Below are 19,877 nucleotides of genomic sequence, written 5' to 3'. Positions count from 1 at the left end.
ATTTGCAGGTTATATGCATTCAAATTGCGACACATTAATAGCAGACTTGCTACTATTGTAAAGAATAAGTTTTTACGGCCAAACTGAGTAAAGATTTGTCTTAAGGTGGATGAATGGCATATATTTCCCCAGATAAAACTTTCTTATACTTTGCCTGAATGTAGATTCTTCCATGTTTTTTTTCAAAAATATAATAAAAAGTATTGGTCAACGTGTAAAATTGCCCTAAATTGCATAGATTGTTCATGAAAAAACACCTTGTGTGAGTAAAAAGAAATCTATGAGATAGAATTTTGAAATAACGTATGAGAAAATAGGTTTTATAATATTCTTTAAGAAAATAGAAATTAAAAAAAAATGTGTCACCGACTTTGTTTTTCTTTGCTACAAGTAAACATTTTACTATTTGAGATATCTCCCCTTAAATGTCTAAGTTGACAGTTTGATTTTATGGTGTGTATATTACCATATTCGTTCGCTGTTCTCGTAACTGGGGTGACGTTTTATATTGCAATGTTTGTTATCTATGTATAACGAGTAAATTGTGATATTAAATTTAGTAGAACCTGTAAAACTCTTAAGAAAAACGGTATAAAGCATTCTAATTTTCTCGGTTATGTGGTAAATAAAGCCCATGAATTTAGATACAAACAACGTATTTATTCTTAGAATGTACTTATTCTTAAAGGATATCCATTTAAAACCGTAGTAAGATCTTTGAATATTGTTTTTATCGATCGGAACTGCCATTGATTTTGCATTTCATCAAGTAAAACATAATTAAATATGTACAGCTTTACATTAATGAAAACTTATGGTCCTACATGTTGTCGATATTATGACTTTTATATCTTGTACAAGATCTTTTTTTTTCTGAGACTGTTTACGTAGTACCTTAACTAAATCCGTTGGATGGGTACTAATTGATACTTAAGTCTCGGAGAATATAATTCATGTATTTGTCATTATTGGCTTTGAACTAACTTTTGGTGATTTCGAATATTCTTCTAATAGTACTTTGTGTCTTTTGTCGTTGTGTTAGTCGTTTTTGTGTTTCATGCAAATTTGATTAATCAAGCAATTTCCAATTGTATTTTACAGTTTGCTGTAATGATATGCTGTTACACCACTGTCCCAGGTTAGGGGAGGAATGAACGTTCACACAATTGTTTAACCCCTTCACATTCTATATGAGTCCGTCCTTAGTCTGGAGCCTGTAATTTAATAGTTGTCGTTGGTTGCCGTCATTGTTTTTTTATCAATCAGGCCATGGGTTTCTTGTTTGATCTACTCGAAAACAATAAGTGATAAAGACAGTGGATCTGCCATTATAATCCTGGGATCACATGATCTACTGTATGGTAAAAAGTATAATTACTACAAAAACGACAAAATATGATTTAATTGAAAGAATGGACATGTTGAACGAGACAAGACAATCAAATAAAGTAAAGGATGAGTCATTCCAACCCCCTGCCATTTCAAAATGATCAAATATCTTGAAATACTTCCATCCATTTCATCAACTGGATGATTGTGGAAAAAACAGCAGGGTATTGAATTAAGAACAAGGATGGACATAATAAAAAGGTCAATTAAGATCTAGAGAGATTGATAGTGTTAACTATATATATATATATATATACTTTCAAAGTTGAGAGAATTGAATTTACATTATTTTCACGCATTGTAAATAATGACTTACCTTGTAAAAAGACCAACACAACAATAAAAGTTATGCTTCCAATCAGATTCATGCTGTCAACAGTTTATTTGATATAGCAATACGGAAATTAGATTGTTTCCAAATTCACATCAACCTAATTCATAAAGTGGTCATATGACTTTGATTCACATCGCTTTCTAACATCATAAAAAATTAAAAAAAACACGTTTAATAATTTCATGCGTCCGAAGCGCTTTTCTGGATTGACCTTCATCAGGAACGCTCAAAGCCAAACATTTGAAATCCGAGGGATGTATAAGTACCAAAACAGTTGAAGAGCTATATGTTAAAAATACCTAAAACAAATAGCCAAATCCATCTAAGGTCAACTTTGCCTGAGGGGGTTGAAACATAAATGATAATTAAATGTCTTTTCGTCGTTTTTTTTTTTTTATTTTTTGTGCAAAGATTTTGTTGGTCTCTTAGCCTTATTAGTTTATATTCTTTTTTATTTTTATCTTCCATCTCTTTTGACAAGTTCTAGTTCAATTATTATGGTCTCTATTGCACATTTAAGACAAACCATTTACTGAACCTTTGTATCGAAAGCCAATATGTCAATAAGCAGACAAGATTAAGTTATTTTTGTCCGCACCATTGCAACTCATGTAGAGTTAGATATAGATTATCGATAACCCAACATACATGTCGTCACATGGAAAGGGCTTTCCCTACACATAAGAATTACATTTTCCTTTTTCCTACAGATAAAACAAGTGATTTTTTTCTTGATATTTTTAACTGCCATGTGTACATATTTTGACTTTTGAATTTTTGAAATCATGGTTATTGTTGCCATGGAAACAGTTTGGGTGAAATCTCATATTGCTTGCAATCACAATTCTTATTATCATCATTATTCTTCCCGTTTCTTGTACATGAACATGTCCGCAGCCATTATCAGAAATTGCTAGTCAGATGTACTTTAGATTTAATAGCATGTACAAAATTACATGTGTAGGTGGCATTCTGTTTGTGCATGGGGGTTCTATTGAGATGAGTTTTGAGGTACCAAGTACCATATGTGACCAAAAAAAATAATTGCACATGGAAGTTGTTATTACTTGAGAACAATAAGTAATAAAGATATTGGATCTTCTATTATAATCATGGGACCATATGATCTACAGTATGGTCAAAAGTTTAATTGTCACCTATGACATTGACCCTTTCCCTTGAACTTTTTTTTTCAAATTACAAAGGAAGCCATTCCAACCCCCTGCCATTTCAAAATTATAACATATCTTGAAATGGTTGAGATGCTTATGGTCCGTGTAACACTTATCAATTCAAAATTTCAAAAAGTTTTGAAATTTTAGATTTTTGGAATTTTGATCAAAGTTTTAAAATATCAAAATTCCAAATTTTTTAAAAGTTTTGAAATTTTGAAATTTTCACCAAATAATTAAAATTTTAAATTTCTAAATATCGTTTTTAAATTTGATAGTTTAGATATTTGATCAAACTTTAAAAGTACTAAACTTAACGTGCAGTTTTGATTATTTCGCTTTTTGAAAGTTTGATTTTTTAAATTTTTGATTAACATATCAAAAATAGAAAAGGGGAGAAAAGAGGGGTACCTATAAACACGGCTCTGATTATGATCATTCTTAGTTAGGAATAAAAAACACGAGGTATATCAAATCAGTGTTAATAACAAACTAAATAATTAAAAGAAGAATTCGGATTTTTATAAATCATATTAGACATCACAGTATCCTGAAAATTTTAATGTTGTGCATCTATTAAAAAAAAATTATCAACCTATTTAAGGTAGATAGGGTGTCTTCCTCCATCTTGGATTTTGTAATACCTGAAAACAATCGGTCTAGATCTTTAATAGAATGTGCAAATTTTGAGAGTAGTAGGTAATTCATGTGTAAGAATTTTCATTTCAATATAGAAAATGACATGTTTTATCATATTTATGGTTGTATTTTACAAAAAACAGAAAACTTTTGTTTGATTCAATTTTTTCCAACTTTGCCACATAAGGGGAGGCAACTCAAATGTAAGGGCAGATAATTCAGATAAAGGTACTTTTACAATAGAATGTGTTAGGAATTTACCTATTTTATTATGTAGCAAGAAAACGGGTCCGGTGACCCAATTTTTTCTTTTTCTTATCTGATAGCATACTATTAAAGCTATCTTCTCATATTTTATGTCAAAATTCTATGGTGTAGTTTTCGTTTTATGGCAAAAAATTGGGTTTTCCATGCATAATCTATACAAAATCTGTTAATTTTGAACAACCTGTAGCCTGAAAATAAGACCCGTGACCCATTCTTTTTATCATTTTTTTTAAAAAGCTTGATATAAACTACATTTTGGCAAATTATTAAAAAATTCTATGGATTATAATTTAGACACCCCATCTACCTTAAACCAGCATCAAACAAGTTGATTTACTTTTTTTTAAAAAATCTCTAATATTTTGGTGTCCCCAGGGCCCAACATATGGGAGTAACAGTGAAAACTGACCAACTCGCAGTAAGAAAAATAGTATTATTCGACTTTTGAGCGTTCCTGATGAAGGTAGATCCAAAAAAAGCGCTTCGGTCGCATGCAATTTTCAACGTTTTGTTTTCATTTTTTATCGATTGCATGACGATAATATATTGCCTTTTATGATTGATTTCAGTTCCAATAGATATAAGAAGATGTGGTATGAGTGCCATTGAGACAACTCTCCATCCAAGTCACAATTTATAAAAGTAAACCATTATAGGTCAAAGTATGGTCTTCAACATGGAGCCTTGGCTCACGCCGAACAGCAAGCTATAAAGGGCCCATGAAATTACTAGTTTTAAACCATTCAAACGGGAAAAACAACTGTCTAATCTATATAAAAAACGAGAAACGAGAAAAACTTATCTGAAACAATAGTGTAACATTACAACATAGAAATACACAAGTATTGATACAGAAGGAATACTGGATTTATGGTGTCGCAATGATCGTTGTGATAGGCGTGCTTCAGCTAACCCCTAGACAAAAATTTGTACTAGTTCAGTGATAATGGACGTCATACTAAACTTCGAAATATAACAATGAACTTAAATTAAAATCATACAAGACTAAAAAGGCAAGAGGCCCATGAATTGGGACAGGCGCACAAATGGGCGGGGTTAAACATGTTTTGTGAGATCTCAACCCTCCCCTATAACTCTAGCCAATGTAGAAAAAACAAACACACAGCAATACGCACAGTAAAACGAACTTAACAAGAAGTCCGAGTCCTACGTCAGAATAGGAAACAAAAGAAACTAATCAAAATGACAATGATATGTAAATTAACAAAGGACTACTAGCAGTTACTGACATGCCAGCTTCAGACCTCAATTAAACTAATTGAAAGATTATGTCTTCATCATATGAATATCAAGCACAATCCTTTCCTGTAGTATTTATTGCTAATCTGTTATCGTCCTGAACATGCATGAAATATATGCCACTGGCAACCAACAATCGATCATTTAAAATAGTTCGTTTACATACAAATTACAAAAAAACTTATGATTCAACTGCCTCGGGCAACGTAGCCCTTAGATGGATTTTGATATGGCCAAACACCTTTTCAATTGTTTCGGTTCTTATATTTACTCGACTTTCAAATATTCAGTTTTCAGCGTTCTGTAGGTGAATGCTTTAATTAAAATTCAGCGTTTTACATTGTCCTGGTTTTGGAGAGCAACATTGGTGTATGGCCAAAAATTAAAAATCCATCATGCAAACAGCGGGGCACTCTCTTTAAACGCCCCATTCTGACTGGACAGGTACTGTCTTCTTTTACTTTGCTGAAAGTTGATTGTCGTACGATAACTTAAAATGCACACATAACAAATACGGAACTATCCCTTAATACAAAAAAAATTTCCGTTTCCTTTTATTTGCTATTTAAAAAAGTGGCGGATTGAGGACCCCTGATCGAGCTTTTTTACAAGCATCAGTCCAAACGTTGTCTACAAAATAACCATTTAACTTCAAACGTGGGGGTAGTGTTGTTTTGTCGAGGTGAGTTTTTTTTTTGCGAAGCGCTTTTCTGGACCTACCTTTATCAGGAACGCTTAAAGCCGAATATTTGAAGGCCAACAATTTGTAAAGAACTGAAATAGTTGATTAAAAGGTTAAAGATGATCGTTCAAAATGTACAAGCAATGATTTCATCTGCCGACATGATTGCAGAAAGTAAGAAGTCGTAGAGCAAAACAGAAAAATTTGAAATCAAATTTGAGATAGCACAAGGTGTATTGAGCCATTTTATTGCTTAAAGTTCAATAGAAAATGTATATACATACTCAACCTAACCATACTATTTGACCTACTGCGAGTTGGTCAGTTTTCACTGTTACTCCTAAATGATGGGCGCTTGGCAAACCACATAGTTCTGAATTATTTATCTGAAACGCTATAAAGCTTATGTTCGAGATTTTTAAAACGTAAATCAACTTGTTTGATGCCGGTTTAAATAGGTTTACATTTTTTTTTTCAATAGATGTAAAACCTTACAATTTTCAGGATACTGTTATCTCATGTGATGTCCAATTTGTTTTTAAAAAAAAATTTCTTCTTTAGATTATTTATTTTGCACTTAAAAATGATTTGCTATATTTCGTGCTTTCTTTTCTAAGGTAAAAATCATCATAATCAGAGCCGTGCGTCTTGTTTTAAAATGAATTCTCTTCTTTTGAGAAATATTTATGTTGTTATCCAATTTTTAACCGCTTTCAACTGTCTGCCTCTGGGTTTTTTTTATACATTAACTTTTAAGTAACAGTAACTTTTCACTTCATTGTATTTCACTTCGTTCCGCTTTTATTTTGTTTCGCATTTTACAGGTATACTTCGTGCTTTTTATTCCTAGCTAAGAATGATCATAATCAGAGCCATGTTTACAGGTACCCCTCTCTTCGCCCCTTTTCTATTTTTGATATCTTAATCAAAAATTGAAAAAATCAAACTTTCAAAAAGCGAAATAATCAAAACTGCACGTTAAGTTTGGTACTTTTAAAGTTTGATCAAATATCAAAACTATCATTTTTAAAAACGATATTTAGAATTTTAAAATTTTAATTATTTGGTGAAAATTTCAAAATTTCAAAACTTTTAAATAATTTGGAATTTTGATATTTTAAAACTTTGATCAGAATTCCAAAAATCTAAAATTTGAATTGATAAGTGTTACACGGACCGCTTATCCCTGCACGTTATATTGTTCTTGTATGACATGTCAAGATGCATTGAATGATATATAGGAAACGTTTGCAAGGGCATTCCCAACTCCTTCCATGCGAGAAGTTTTGAATATGTATAATGGTAAATTGTTAGATCTCCACCTCTAAGCTAAAACTTATTATTCGTCACATCAAGTTGAATTATACACTGTATAAAGTGCGTCAAAGGGGGCGGGTCATTCCCATACTCTTTCATTTGAGTTAGAGGATGTTACAATATCTAGAAAATGGTTGAAATGTTAACCCCCTCAAACACATAATTTCTTGTTCGATACGTTACGATAAATTGTATGATATTTAGGGGGAGTTACAATGAATATGAATCAATGCCCAGCAGGCATTTCAACATTGAAACAACGTTGAATCAACGTTGATCTGTAACGTTGAAAATACGTTGAATTAACTGTTGGTTTTGAAAGGTTAAACGACGTTGAATATCTGTCGTTGAAACAACGTTATATTTTCAACATTGTATCGACATTGATTTTTGATTGAATATAGGTTGAAACTTAACATTGAAACAACATCACCCTTATATTGCAACAACATTGTTTCATGTTGAAATAAGTACCCCGGTAATTCATTGTTTGTTGTTGGTTCATCTGTCATATTTGTTTGTCGTTACAAATTTAGGCGGTTGGTTTTTCTCGTTTGAATTGTTTAAAAAAAATTGTGTCCGGGTCTTCTATCGCGGATTATACGGTGTGGTGTTTGCTTAATGTTGAAGGCCGTTTAGTGACCTCCACGTCAATTGGACTCTGGTGGATATTTGTCTCATTGGCAATCATACCACATCTCCTTATATCTATAATACTTAGTAACCACAAAAGATAATGAAGCCACGTTACTCTACAGAGGACATCAGCAAGATTTGATCTTTAAAAAAAAACAGTACAACAGATGTCAAGTTATGACAAAAGCTCATATAGCCAAAAGGTGATCTGGTAAATGAATACAAATAATCTCTTAATTCATTGTTAATATTTTCGTGAAAATGAATTGTAGTCTCCAAGCTCCTCCAACCATTTCTGGTGCATAATCCTTCTTTAATTCAGCTTCCGTTATTTTTGTGTAGGCATCCATTACTCTTCCTGAAAAAAACAACCACAAACAATATTTTGTAAACATAAGTTAACAATTACGTAGAACGTCAAAGGCAGGGAATAAAATGTTATATAAGGCCAGTGTTTTTTTTATTAATTTACTGGTTTACATAAACGCGGATCCATTTTTTCCATTTTTCGCTCCTGCACATGTATCAATGCCACTTATCTCGAGCACCAGGATCTATTGCACAAATTCCACCTATTTCGAGCACCAGGATCTATTGTGACAATGCTACCCATCTCGAGCATCAGGATCTATTGTAACAATGCCACCCATCTCGAGCACCAGGATCTATTGTTAAAATGCCACCTATCTCGAGCACCAGGATCTACTGTACAAATGCCACCTATTTCGAGCACCAGAATCTATTGTAACAATGCCACCCATCTCGAGCACCAGGATCTATTGTAACAATGCCACCCATCTCGAGCACCAGGATCTACTGTACAATGCCACCCGTCTTATTGATTGCAGACGGTTTATGTTTTAAATTTGATATGCATTAAAAAAAAATATTAATACAAATCAAATCAAATCGAATGTCTTTATTCCTAATTAAAGGGCCCATATAGAGCATATAAATCAACACAAATCACAAAGTTCATACAATATCCACACGAACAACACATACAATCTAACATACATACTGATGATTGATAATTCAAAATGTTAAAAATTAAAAAAATACATACCTTGACAGCTATTACCTCTATCCTTAAATCTTTCCTTTTCATTTTTCTCATTTAATAAAATGTTCCTAAAACTTTTACTGTTCTGTCCCTTATACCTGTACAAAAAATAAGAATAACATCGATCATCATCGCCATGCAATATTTTAAATTTGTAAAATTCGATTGAAGAATAAAAAGAAATCATTAAAAATTTCAGAGCATAGTTGACAATAATTATAATAATGTGATTATGGATGACGGGTTAAAATTTTAGATAAAAAAGAGGGAGATGATAATCTTACTTCGCAAAAAAAATCCTTTTCTTTAACAAATCAGCAGTAAAGAACTAAAATAAACTTTATGTAGGATCATGTAGGCTGAGTATGCTGTTTCCAGATTATAGTACATATTTATATAGAAGTGCAGTCATATTGGAACATGCCGCACTTTCACATGCTGTGTCTTATCTATGATTAAAATATTTCCGGATAATAACAGATTAGTTAGTAGCATATTTCGATGAATGATAATTTATAATTTTGTATACTTTTATGATTTTGATAAACGTCCCGGTTAGACGTCAGTTTGAGCTTATATTTCTTTGGAATATTCCTGATTTTACTAGATATTGTGCAAAAAAATTTAAAGGCAACATTGATTACAATTTTCGATAGCAAAATCCTTATTTATGAACTTTTGTTGATGCAACAACAAACGATGTACAACTATAATGATTCCCCTTTAACACTGATTGTGAATAATTTTTACACCAATGCATACGATCTGTTTTCTCGACGAACCTCCATCGTTGACATATCAACCAACATTAAACGTTGAAACAACATATTTACTTCAACATAACTTCAACATTAAAAATTCAACTAAAATTCAACGTCGAAACTACGGAAGCCGATAAGGGTCATTCCAAAAAAAAAATTATGTCGTAATTACGACATAACATGTCGTAATAACGACATAACATGTCGTAATAACGACATAACTATGTCGTAATTTCGACATATCATGTCGTAATAACGACATCACTATGTCGTAATTATGACATCGCTATGTCGTAATAACGACATCCTAAGTCGTTATAACGACATCGCTATATATATATATATATATATATAAAATAGTATGTATTATGATTGCCATGAGACTATATGACACAGAAATTAACAACTATAGGTCATCATAATGCCTTCAATAATGAGCAAAGCCCCCGCATAGTCAGCTATAAAAGGCCCCGAAATGACAAATGTTAAACAATTTAATTCAAACGAGAAAACTAACGATTTTATTTATGTACAAAAAATGAAAAAAAAAATAATAAATATGTTACACAGCAACAAACGACAACCACTGAATTACAGGCTTCTGATCGATATGTCATAATTACGACAACCTTAGCGTTGTCACTTTTTGAGGCGATAGAAAATTCAAAATGGTCGTAAGTGAGGGCAAAGTTTGAAGCGTAAACATATTCATCTTTTTTTGGAGAATAATGAACACTAAATGCAATCAAGCCTAATTAAAGTTATTTACTTGCACATATATATATACTAGAACTTTATTTCATAATCAAGTCAAATGAGACCCAGTTGCACAGGGGAGCGATTCGGGCTTCTTGGAGCCTCTAGTTATGTTTGGCATGTACAGATTCGTGTAAAATATGACTGCATTTCCATTGCAGATTCTGAAGAAGATGAATTTTAAGCTTTTCCAAAAAATGCTTGTTGATGTGTTACATATTTGTTTTTCGTTCATTTTTTGTACATAAATTAGGCCGTTAGTTTTCTCGTTTGAACTGTTTTACATTTCTTATTTCGGAGCCTTTTATAGCTGACTATGTGGCCTGGGCTTTGCTCATTGTTGAAGGCTGTACGGTGACCTATAGTTGTTAATTTCTGTGGCATTTGGTTTCTTGTGGCAATCATACCACATCTTCTTCTTTTATATTTAATCCTCATCATATAAGGATCATCCATTCTCTAAGATTGATCCAATATGGCCTGTAGTTCTTAATGAGAAGATTTTCAAAGCTTTTTCCATTGGAGCCTATGTTAAACTTTAGACCCCTAATAATCGAGCCTAATGGGTCCCCTGATCTTCACCTATCACCTAAGGAACTTGTGTCTCGTACTCGAAGTGGTATGCGAGAGATTGCTATCGTTTGTTGTCCGTCGTCGTCTGTCGTAAGCGTGTTTTAAAAATCTCCTTTGAAACTACTGTACAAAATTCTTTAAAAGTTAGTTTGATTTTTCCTTGTTAAATGTTTCCCTCACAAAAGGCGTGCTTTGATTTTTGACTCCTTAAAACACAGCCGCTGTTATTAACTTGAAAATATAGGACATAATGGTCACACATTAGTTTTTTGATAATGTCTCGAATATCGTTACATTTATCTCAAATCTGTTGAGGGTTCATCATGACAAAATGGACCTATGCCGAAAATTTCAGAAAGATCAGTTTGACCCATATCTAAGTTGTGTCCTCTAAAACATTTTTTGAGGATAGCTACATGTATTGTTATCACTTGAAGTCCGTCGATTGTGACCGGCAACCAACAGCATGGACACTGTTACTAAATAAAGGCAACAGTAATATACCGGTGTTCAAAGGTCATAAATCGATTGAGAGAAAACAAATCCGGGTTACAGACTAAAACCGAGGGAAACATATCAACTGTAAGAGGAAAATAAACGAACAACAGGAACACTAAAGTGAACAAAAATAAACCCTTAACATACATAGAAAGAACTATTTGATAACAACTGTCATATTCTTGAATTGGTACAGGCTATTTTAAGAACAAATGGTGGGTTGAACTTGGTTTAATGGCTAGCCAAAACTCCCGTTTTATGACAATGTTAAAAATGGCGCTGAAATGATAACACTACGTGACAGAAATACAGATCAAACACACGCAAGACCATATATCACAGAGAAACGCACACACATATAATATACTACAGTGTAGTAATAGTCACAAAACATGTAAACTGCAGAACAACAGCGAACATATTTCATCAATACGGAAGCCGATAAGGGCCATTCAAAAAACAAAAAAAAATGTCGTAATTACGACATAGCATGTCGTAATTTCGACATACCATGTCGTTATTACGACATCGCTATGTCGTAATTTCGACATAACATGTCGTTATAACGACATCACTATGTCGTAATTACGACATAGCTATGTCGTAATAACGACATCGCTATATATATATATAGGAATATGTATTATGATTGCCAAGAGACTTAATGACACATAAATTAACAACTATAGGTCATCATAATGCCCTCAAAAATGAGAAAAGCCCCCGCATAGTCAGCTATAAAAGAGGGACGAAAGATACCAGAGGGAGAGTCCCCGACATGACAGCTGTTTAATAATTTAATTCAAACGAGTGAAAAAAACGGTTTTAATAATGTACAAACAAAGACCGAAAAACTAATATGTAACACAGCAACAAATGACAACCACTGAATTACAGACTCATGACCGCTATGTGATAATAACGGCAACCTTATAGTTTTACTTTTCACTTTTTGATGCGATAGGCATTTCAAAATGGTTGTCAGTAAAGGCAAAGTTTGTAGCGGAAACAAATTCATCTTTTTTTTTAGAATAATGAACACTATATGCAATCGAGCTTAATTAAAGTTATTCACTTGCACCTCAGACTTGCACATACTAGAACTTTATTTATGATCAAGTCAAATGAGACCCAGTTGAATAGGGGAGCAATTCAAGCTCCTTGGAGCCTCTAATTATGTTTGGCATGTACAGATTTGTGTAAATTATGAAGTCCTGCATTTCCATTGCAGGTTCTGAATAAGATGAATTTTAAGCTTTTCCCAATAAAGACTATGTTAAACTTTGGACTCATAGTGCTCAGACCCACGGATCTCTGTACCTTCATTTGTACACACTTGAATCTTAATGTACAGTAACTACTGAGGCTTGATGCAAATTATTACTGCATTGCTATTGTTGGTTCTTAATGAGATTCTTCAAGCGTCCTCCCCATTAAAGCCCTATTAAAACTTTGTACCCCAAGTTCTTTTAACCACTGTTCCCCAGGGCAACTATTCCTACAAATTTAAGGGGAGGGTTAGGATCCCGCTAACATGTTTAACCCCGCCACATTCTTTATGTATGTGTATGTCCCAAGTCTTTAATTTACATATTTGTTTTTCGTTTATTTTTGTACATAAAATAGGCCGCTAGTTTTTCTCGTTTGAATTGTATTACATTTGTCATTTCAGGGCCTTTTATAGCTGACTATGCGGTATGGGCTGTGATCATTGTTGAAGGCCGTACGGTGACTTTAATTGTAAATTTCTGTGTCATTTGGTTTCTTGTTGAGAGTTGCGTTTTTGAACAAACCAGCGTATCCCAAGGCCTTGATAACCTCTGTAGGCCCAAAATAAGACGAAAAAAACATCAAAATTGGAGAGAAAACTGAAAAAAATGGTTTCTAACCTCAGGGATATTAACCCTTGGCTATCTTAGATTTAATGCAATTAGTATGCATCAGCATCAGGGTACAGCTCATTTGCATATCATTTGCATATTTTTACAAATACTCGAAATTAAGCCAATTTCTGATAACAATTCAGCATGCCAAGGGTTAATATCCCTGAGGTTAGAAACCATTTATTTTCAGTTTTCTCTTAGCAAGTCTGAGGTGCTAGTGAATAACTTTAATTAAGCTTGATTGCATAAAGTGTTCAATATTCTCAAAAAAAAAGATGAATTTGTTTACGATACAAACTTTGCCTTTACTGGCGACCATTTTGAAATTCCTATCGCTTCAAAAAGTGAAAAGTTAAACTATAAGGTTGTCGTTATTATCTAATAGCGGTCATGAGTCTTTAATTCAGTGGTTGTCATTTGTTGCTGTGTTACATATTAGTTTTTCGGTCTTTGTTTGTACATTATTAAAACCGTTTTTTTCACTCGTTTGAATTAAATTGTTAAACAGCTGTCATTTCGGGGACTCTCCCTCTGGTATCTTTCGTCCCTCTTTTATAGCTGACTATGCGGGGGCTTTTCTCATTATTGAGGGCATTATGATGACCTATAGTTGTTTATTTCTGTGTCATTTAGTCTCTTGGCAATCATAATACATATTCTTTTATATATATAGCGATGTCGTTATTACGACATAGCTATGTCGTAATTACGACATCATGTTATGTCGAAATTACGACATAGCGGTGTCGTTATAACGACATGTTATGTCGAAATTACGACATGTTATGTCGTAATTACGACATAAAATTTTTTTTTTTTTTTTTTTTGAATGGCCCTTATCGGCTTCAGTACGAAACAGCTGACTTTCTGTAACATAACTTCGAAGCAACGTCATGACAAAATATCAACCACATTTCGACGTTGAAATGACGTTGCGTGCCGGTTGGGTGGTGACCTTGTTTTTTGGAGACCTCTTGCCAGCATTATATTACAATCATTACTTATTTGTAAAGTTTATTTTTAAATAACATAAACCTCATTTTTTTTTTTAATTTTGTCTGAATGCAATTGTATGTGCGGTTTATGTCAATGAGACAATATCCTACAACAGAAAAATAAAAACACATCTATAGGTTAACATAGGTCTTAAATCTTTGGGAAGATGAAATTATCAGAGTTGTGCCTTCAACACCTAAGTCTTTTCATTGAATAATAAATATAAATATATTTTAACTACAACGAAACAAAACAAAACGAAACGAAATAGCACAAAACGAAACGAAATACAGCAAAAATCGCAGAATGAAAATAAATAATTGAATTTGACCTTATAAAAAATCTATGATTTCACCCCAAAAATAATGAGAATTAAAGATTTTGATGCAATAAGACCCCCCCCCCGCCGAAATTTTTATCATACCCTAATTTATTTGAATTTAACTTGACATAAATCCAATAAAATTTTACTTAGGCAAACATGTAACAAAAGGAAATTTGCATAGAATTACAAAACACGTAACCGAAATCTGACATTCTGACAAAAAGGCTACTCAAAAACTGCTTTCAAGACCATTGCAGACCCGAAAGACCAATGCCAACCCGAAATTTTTTGAAACATACTCACAAAAATGCCCAGAATTGTCCTCACATAAACAAACTGTAGTTATCCCTTAACCCTCCCAGATCACCTGAGAGGACAGCCATCACTCGTAACCAACGTAGGTGTACACATCCATACCTAGACCTGACAGCGAAATAAAGCGTAAACAATGCTTTCGTTCGATATGGGTGACTCGCGGCTTAACGTCAGCCCGGGAGCAAATATTTCATGTTCACGACAACAAATAAACCAATATTACGATGTGTAATGTTCTTTATATGTAAAAAAAATAGCCGAATGTAAACCTGCTCACACAAAAACAGTCCACAGAAAAACATTCTAACTACTGAATCATATCCCGATAATCCCACTTTTCGGACCCATATATATCAGTTCACACTGCCTTCCCTATATTGGTACATATAAAGACATTGAGCGGGACATTTAAGTTGAAATTGTAAAAAAAAAAAAAATATTTCGTTTCATTTCGTTTCGTTTTGCTGTATTTCGTTTCGTTTTGCGCTATTTCATTTCGTTTCGTTTTGTTTTGTTCCGTTCCGTTTCTTTTTCGTTTCGCACTTTACAGGTACCCCATATTTTATTTACAAATGAGCAAAATCCATTCTATAGATTTAACTGAAGACAAACTCTCGTGTAAGGGTTCCTGTAAACGGCATTTCTATAACATCAGACGACAAGAGTTACTATTTCCTTTCCGATTGTTCTGCTAGCATTCCTTTCATGTGCAGATGCGACAACTATTACGCTAACCACTTGAACATACTATTGATTTATGTGCCGAACTTATGATGTTAACAAAAGCTGTTCCATCAAGAAATAGAACATGTAAATGGTTGATTTATAGAAGTCAAAACTCGTTAACTTTGCTAGGAGGTTCAAAATGTAGACACCTGTTTTAATGAAATATTTTGTGTCTGTGATATAAACAAACCAATATACAATTATTTTGTTAAAACGACTTACATTTTGTACTTCAATTGTTGAATTATCGATAATATTAAATTAAAACTTTTCTTTGCAGCATTATGGGTTAAGGATTACATAAAAACAATTTGTTATTATACCTCTTTAGATAGATTGCGTGTTTATATAGTATATTAATGCCTCAATATATGAGCCAACCAATCATTGTCAAATTATCAAAATATAAAAATTCTGATTGTTGAAGGTCAGCTATTTGATAATTAATAGTTTTCTGTTAATTGATCTTCATGAATATGTTAAATGCAAGTTGTTCGAAGAATTTTGACCTTGTATCGCATGTTCTAACTAATGTACTTTAACACCGGAATGCCAAAAAAGGGCATAGTTACTCATATTGACAGGCTAACCCTTTAAGTCCATTCATGTATATTACAATATAACAATATCAAACAGGAAAAGAAAACTAAATAGTTTTGAGTGCTTAGGATGTATTAATCATTATAGTGATAGACATATCCTGCGTTTGTGTTTGAAGTACTTCCATATAGAAATGCACTTTAAAATAATTCTCATGGACAAAACATTTTATATATATCTCATCGAATCCATCGAAGGATGTTCATTCAGTACTTGTGATGATGTTATTTTTTTTTTTATGTACTTATAGTATTTTTTTCGCGTTCTAAAGAGGCTTCATTTTAGTGCTCTGTAAATGTAAAAACAAAAGAATCAATCTTTTTACTCAATCTTAAGTTTTGTGGAAAATTTGTCTTTAAACTGTTTGTTTATTGTCAATGTTGTCTTTCTCCATCATTACGGCTTTGGTTGATTGTGAGATTTCATTTGTCTGGTTCACTGAATGTTAATGATAAGTCTCTGAAGTGGAGTGTGAGTCTTTTGAAAATATCACGCATTCAATAGAGATGCATTTATTTCAATTTACATGTTGATAATTCAATAAAATGTACTAAACAGTAAAATTCTGAAAGGAATACAGGATATAATTTCAATGGTAATTTTATGAGCAAATCAATTGGTGCAATTAGTTGAGCAGGATTATTTCATTTCTGCCGGATAACCTGAGACTAGACCCAGTTTGAAGTGAGCTTTGTTTGGCTCAGTTTTTAGTTTTTTATGTTTAAAAAATATATTGGTCTTTTTTTTTTCTTTTTTTTTTTCCTTTCGGTCATTGTATTGTCGGTTCTTCTTCGAGGAATTATTTTGTTATTGAACCCTTGAAATTTTCCTCTTCTATTATTAAACAATTAGACTACATTGAAACTTTATAAGAATGTGTTATGAAAATATTAAACATAGGTAAAATTACGGTAAAGGGGAGATAACTCTAATTATCCTTTTGGTACATACTTTAATATTTATACTTTAACATATATATAATAATAGGGATACGTGGTATGATTGCCAATGGGACAAATATCCACCAGAGCACAACGGGCGTGTGTGGTCGCCACTTTATCAGCGTCTGGCTTTCAAAAATAGGGAAAACCCAATCTATGTAGAAAACTATAATAAGCTGGGAAACAGTTCAACCCAGAAAAAACTTACGGCCTGTTCTGTACTAAAACAGTAAAATAAAATCAAAAATGGATAAGAGCAACAAAATTCAACTGTTGATTTATAGATCCCTGATTTGGGATAGGCACGTACATAATAAAGCGGGGCTCAACATAGATGCGCACACTCAACCCTCCCTATACCCTTAGCCAATGGTGTTGCAGCAAAACATAATATTGATAAGTGTCCTCATTTATCGTTTAAATGGTTCTATGACGACATTTGACGTTTACTTTTCATAAATAATTTAGTCTGACCAAATGAAAACAATATTGCAATCATCATGTTCAGATTGTTTAGCCGAGTCTTAAGATACGACTTGTCTGTTATATTGCTCATCGTTTGTTTCAGATATATCAAGTCTTAATGTAATTTTCTTCTACGTGTATATGAACTTTTATGTCCTATTGATGTTTTAAGCAACAATTCCAGATAGGAAAGCAATGGAAAACAAGCAACTTCTAAACATTTGAAGGTCCCTATTATGTATTGGTTACCTAAACTACACCAAAAAAAAAACCCAGTAAAATATCTTTTCATCTCGACCTCAAGTAAGTGTTCTACAACTAATCTTTCAGTGCTTTTAACTAGTTCCTTAATTACTATCAAAGAACTAATCATTAACTTTTGTAATAAAATATATGAAAATAGTGGAATTTTTGGAGTGTAAAAAAATCTTTGGATATTTAAGATAAATTATGTGCTTTTGATGGTCCTTTTGGTTCTGTTGACAGTTTTGACTTTTCAACTCTTTAAACTACACTTCCAGACAATCTTATCAAGCTTTTCTTGTAAAAAAACTGAGATGCCAATGCAATTTTTTAATTTCAAGGGCCATAGACGTGGGCAAAAATTCAGTTGGAGCGAATCTCTAACTCAAACTGCAACTTTATACACCAAACATCAAACCAATATATTTAACCGTTACAGATAAAAATAAGCGAACAGACATACTATAGAACGGACTGAAATTTAAGCCAACGTGCTGGCTCTATTTCTAACTAGTCTTAATGTCTAAATTGTAGAATTTTAAATACAATCAGGGTTTGAAAAATACTTGATAGATTTGTAGTATGATTTAAGATGGGCGTACTGAAATTTTAGATGTTAACATTACCGACACCTAATTAAAAGGATCGTTTTGGGTGTAGAAAGAGATGATCGTGTTTGTGATATTTATAACTATATGAACAATCTATAGTTGATGCGTATCATTATCTATTAAAAATTAAAATTTCATTTTATATTTAAAGGAAAAAAGAGCCTTTACCACCTGAGCTTTCTTTACAACCTTATGTTGACAATATTATATATTTCCATCCTATTATTTGATTTTCAGTTTTTTTTTTTTTCTTATTTATCAATTTGATCGTCCTTATTATGTATATATGTATTGTTTTTAAAATTCAAAACACCTAAAGGCAGTTAATTAAAAAAACCCAAGGCAAACGTGGCAGAAGCTTAAGTTAAGATGAATATTGTGGAAGAATTGGTTTAATTATTTATTTCAGCTATTTCAAATTAAAAAAATGGGTGTACCTTAATGTTTCCGCTATCCAATCCTACCATTTTCAAAAGTTATTTCTAATTTATCTTAAATATGTTTCCTTTAAAATGAGCCTTAAATGAAAATTTTTATAGGCCCAGAAATAACTCAAAAAATAATTAAAGTAAATTCAACTTAGACTTATTTCTTGCATCAATTAAATTCTATAATAAACAAGAAATAATTGGATACTGTTACGAAGTCTCCCAAATAAAGCTCCCATAATTCGTCATTCCCATGGTCGCCTGACATTGGACCGAGTCCAGTACAAATTGGTTGGGTCAAGTAAAGTGATATGCATATGTGACCCCTAGGAGATTGACCTTGTATGTCATTCAAACATTCTTGAGTTGACGAACAGGAATATATATGGTTTAGGGGTGGGGATCTCGACCGTTTTCAAGTTCTCAAAAGGTGGGAGTTGATCCCCAGGGGACTCTCCCTTTATTTATTTGATTTGTTTTAATGTCCCATACAAGAATATATATGGTTTCGGGGTGGGGATCTCGACCGTTTGCAAATTTTTAAAAAGAAGAGGGGTGGGGTGACCCCCATGGACTAATCACCTATATTTTATTTTATTTGTTATATTGTCCCATACAAGAATATATATGGTGTAGGGGTGGGGATCTCAACCGTTTACAAGTTTTCAAACAGGAGGAGATGTGGTGACTCCCCAGGGGCTCCCCTATATTTAATTTGATTTGTTTTATTGTTCCATACAAGAATATGTATGGTTTAGGGGTGGGGATCCTGACCATTAACAAGTTCTCGAGCAGGAGGGGGTGGAGTTGACCCCTTGTGGACTCCCCCTATATTTCATTTTATTTGTTTTATTGTACCATACAAGACTATGTATGGTTTAGGGGTGGGGATCTCAACCGTTAACAAGTTCTTAACAGAAGGTGGGGTTGACCCCCAGGGACTCCCCCTATATTTCATTTGATTTGTTATATTGTCCCATACATGAATATATATGGT

General features: G+C 32.8%; 1 long non-coding RNA gene across 1 annotated transcript; it reads right to left on the bottom strand.

Moving 5' to 3' along the window:
• Nucleotides 1-7,824: 7,824 nt before the first annotated feature.
• On the bottom strand, nt 7,825-15,894 carry LOC127711215 (uncharacterized). The gene is made up of 3 exons (XR_007986598.1): nt 15,815-15,894; nt 8,763-8,857; nt 7,825-8,054 (listed from the first exon to the last, which is right to left on the bottom strand). It is a non-coding gene; the product is annotated as an uncharacterized LOC127711215 (long non-coding RNA).
• Nucleotides 15,895-19,877: the final 3,983 nt, after the last annotated feature.

The sequence above is a fragment of the Mytilus californianus genome, unplaced genomic scaffold (genome assembly GCF_021869535.1).
Source record: "Mytilus californianus isolate M0D057914Y unplaced genomic scaffold, xbMytCali1.0.p SCAF_8, whole genome shotgun sequence".
Taxonomy (NCBI): Eukaryota; Metazoa; Mollusca; class Bivalvia; order Mytilida; family Mytilidae; genus Mytilus; species Mytilus californianus.
This window is presented reverse-complemented; position numbering and strand designations above follow the sequence as displayed.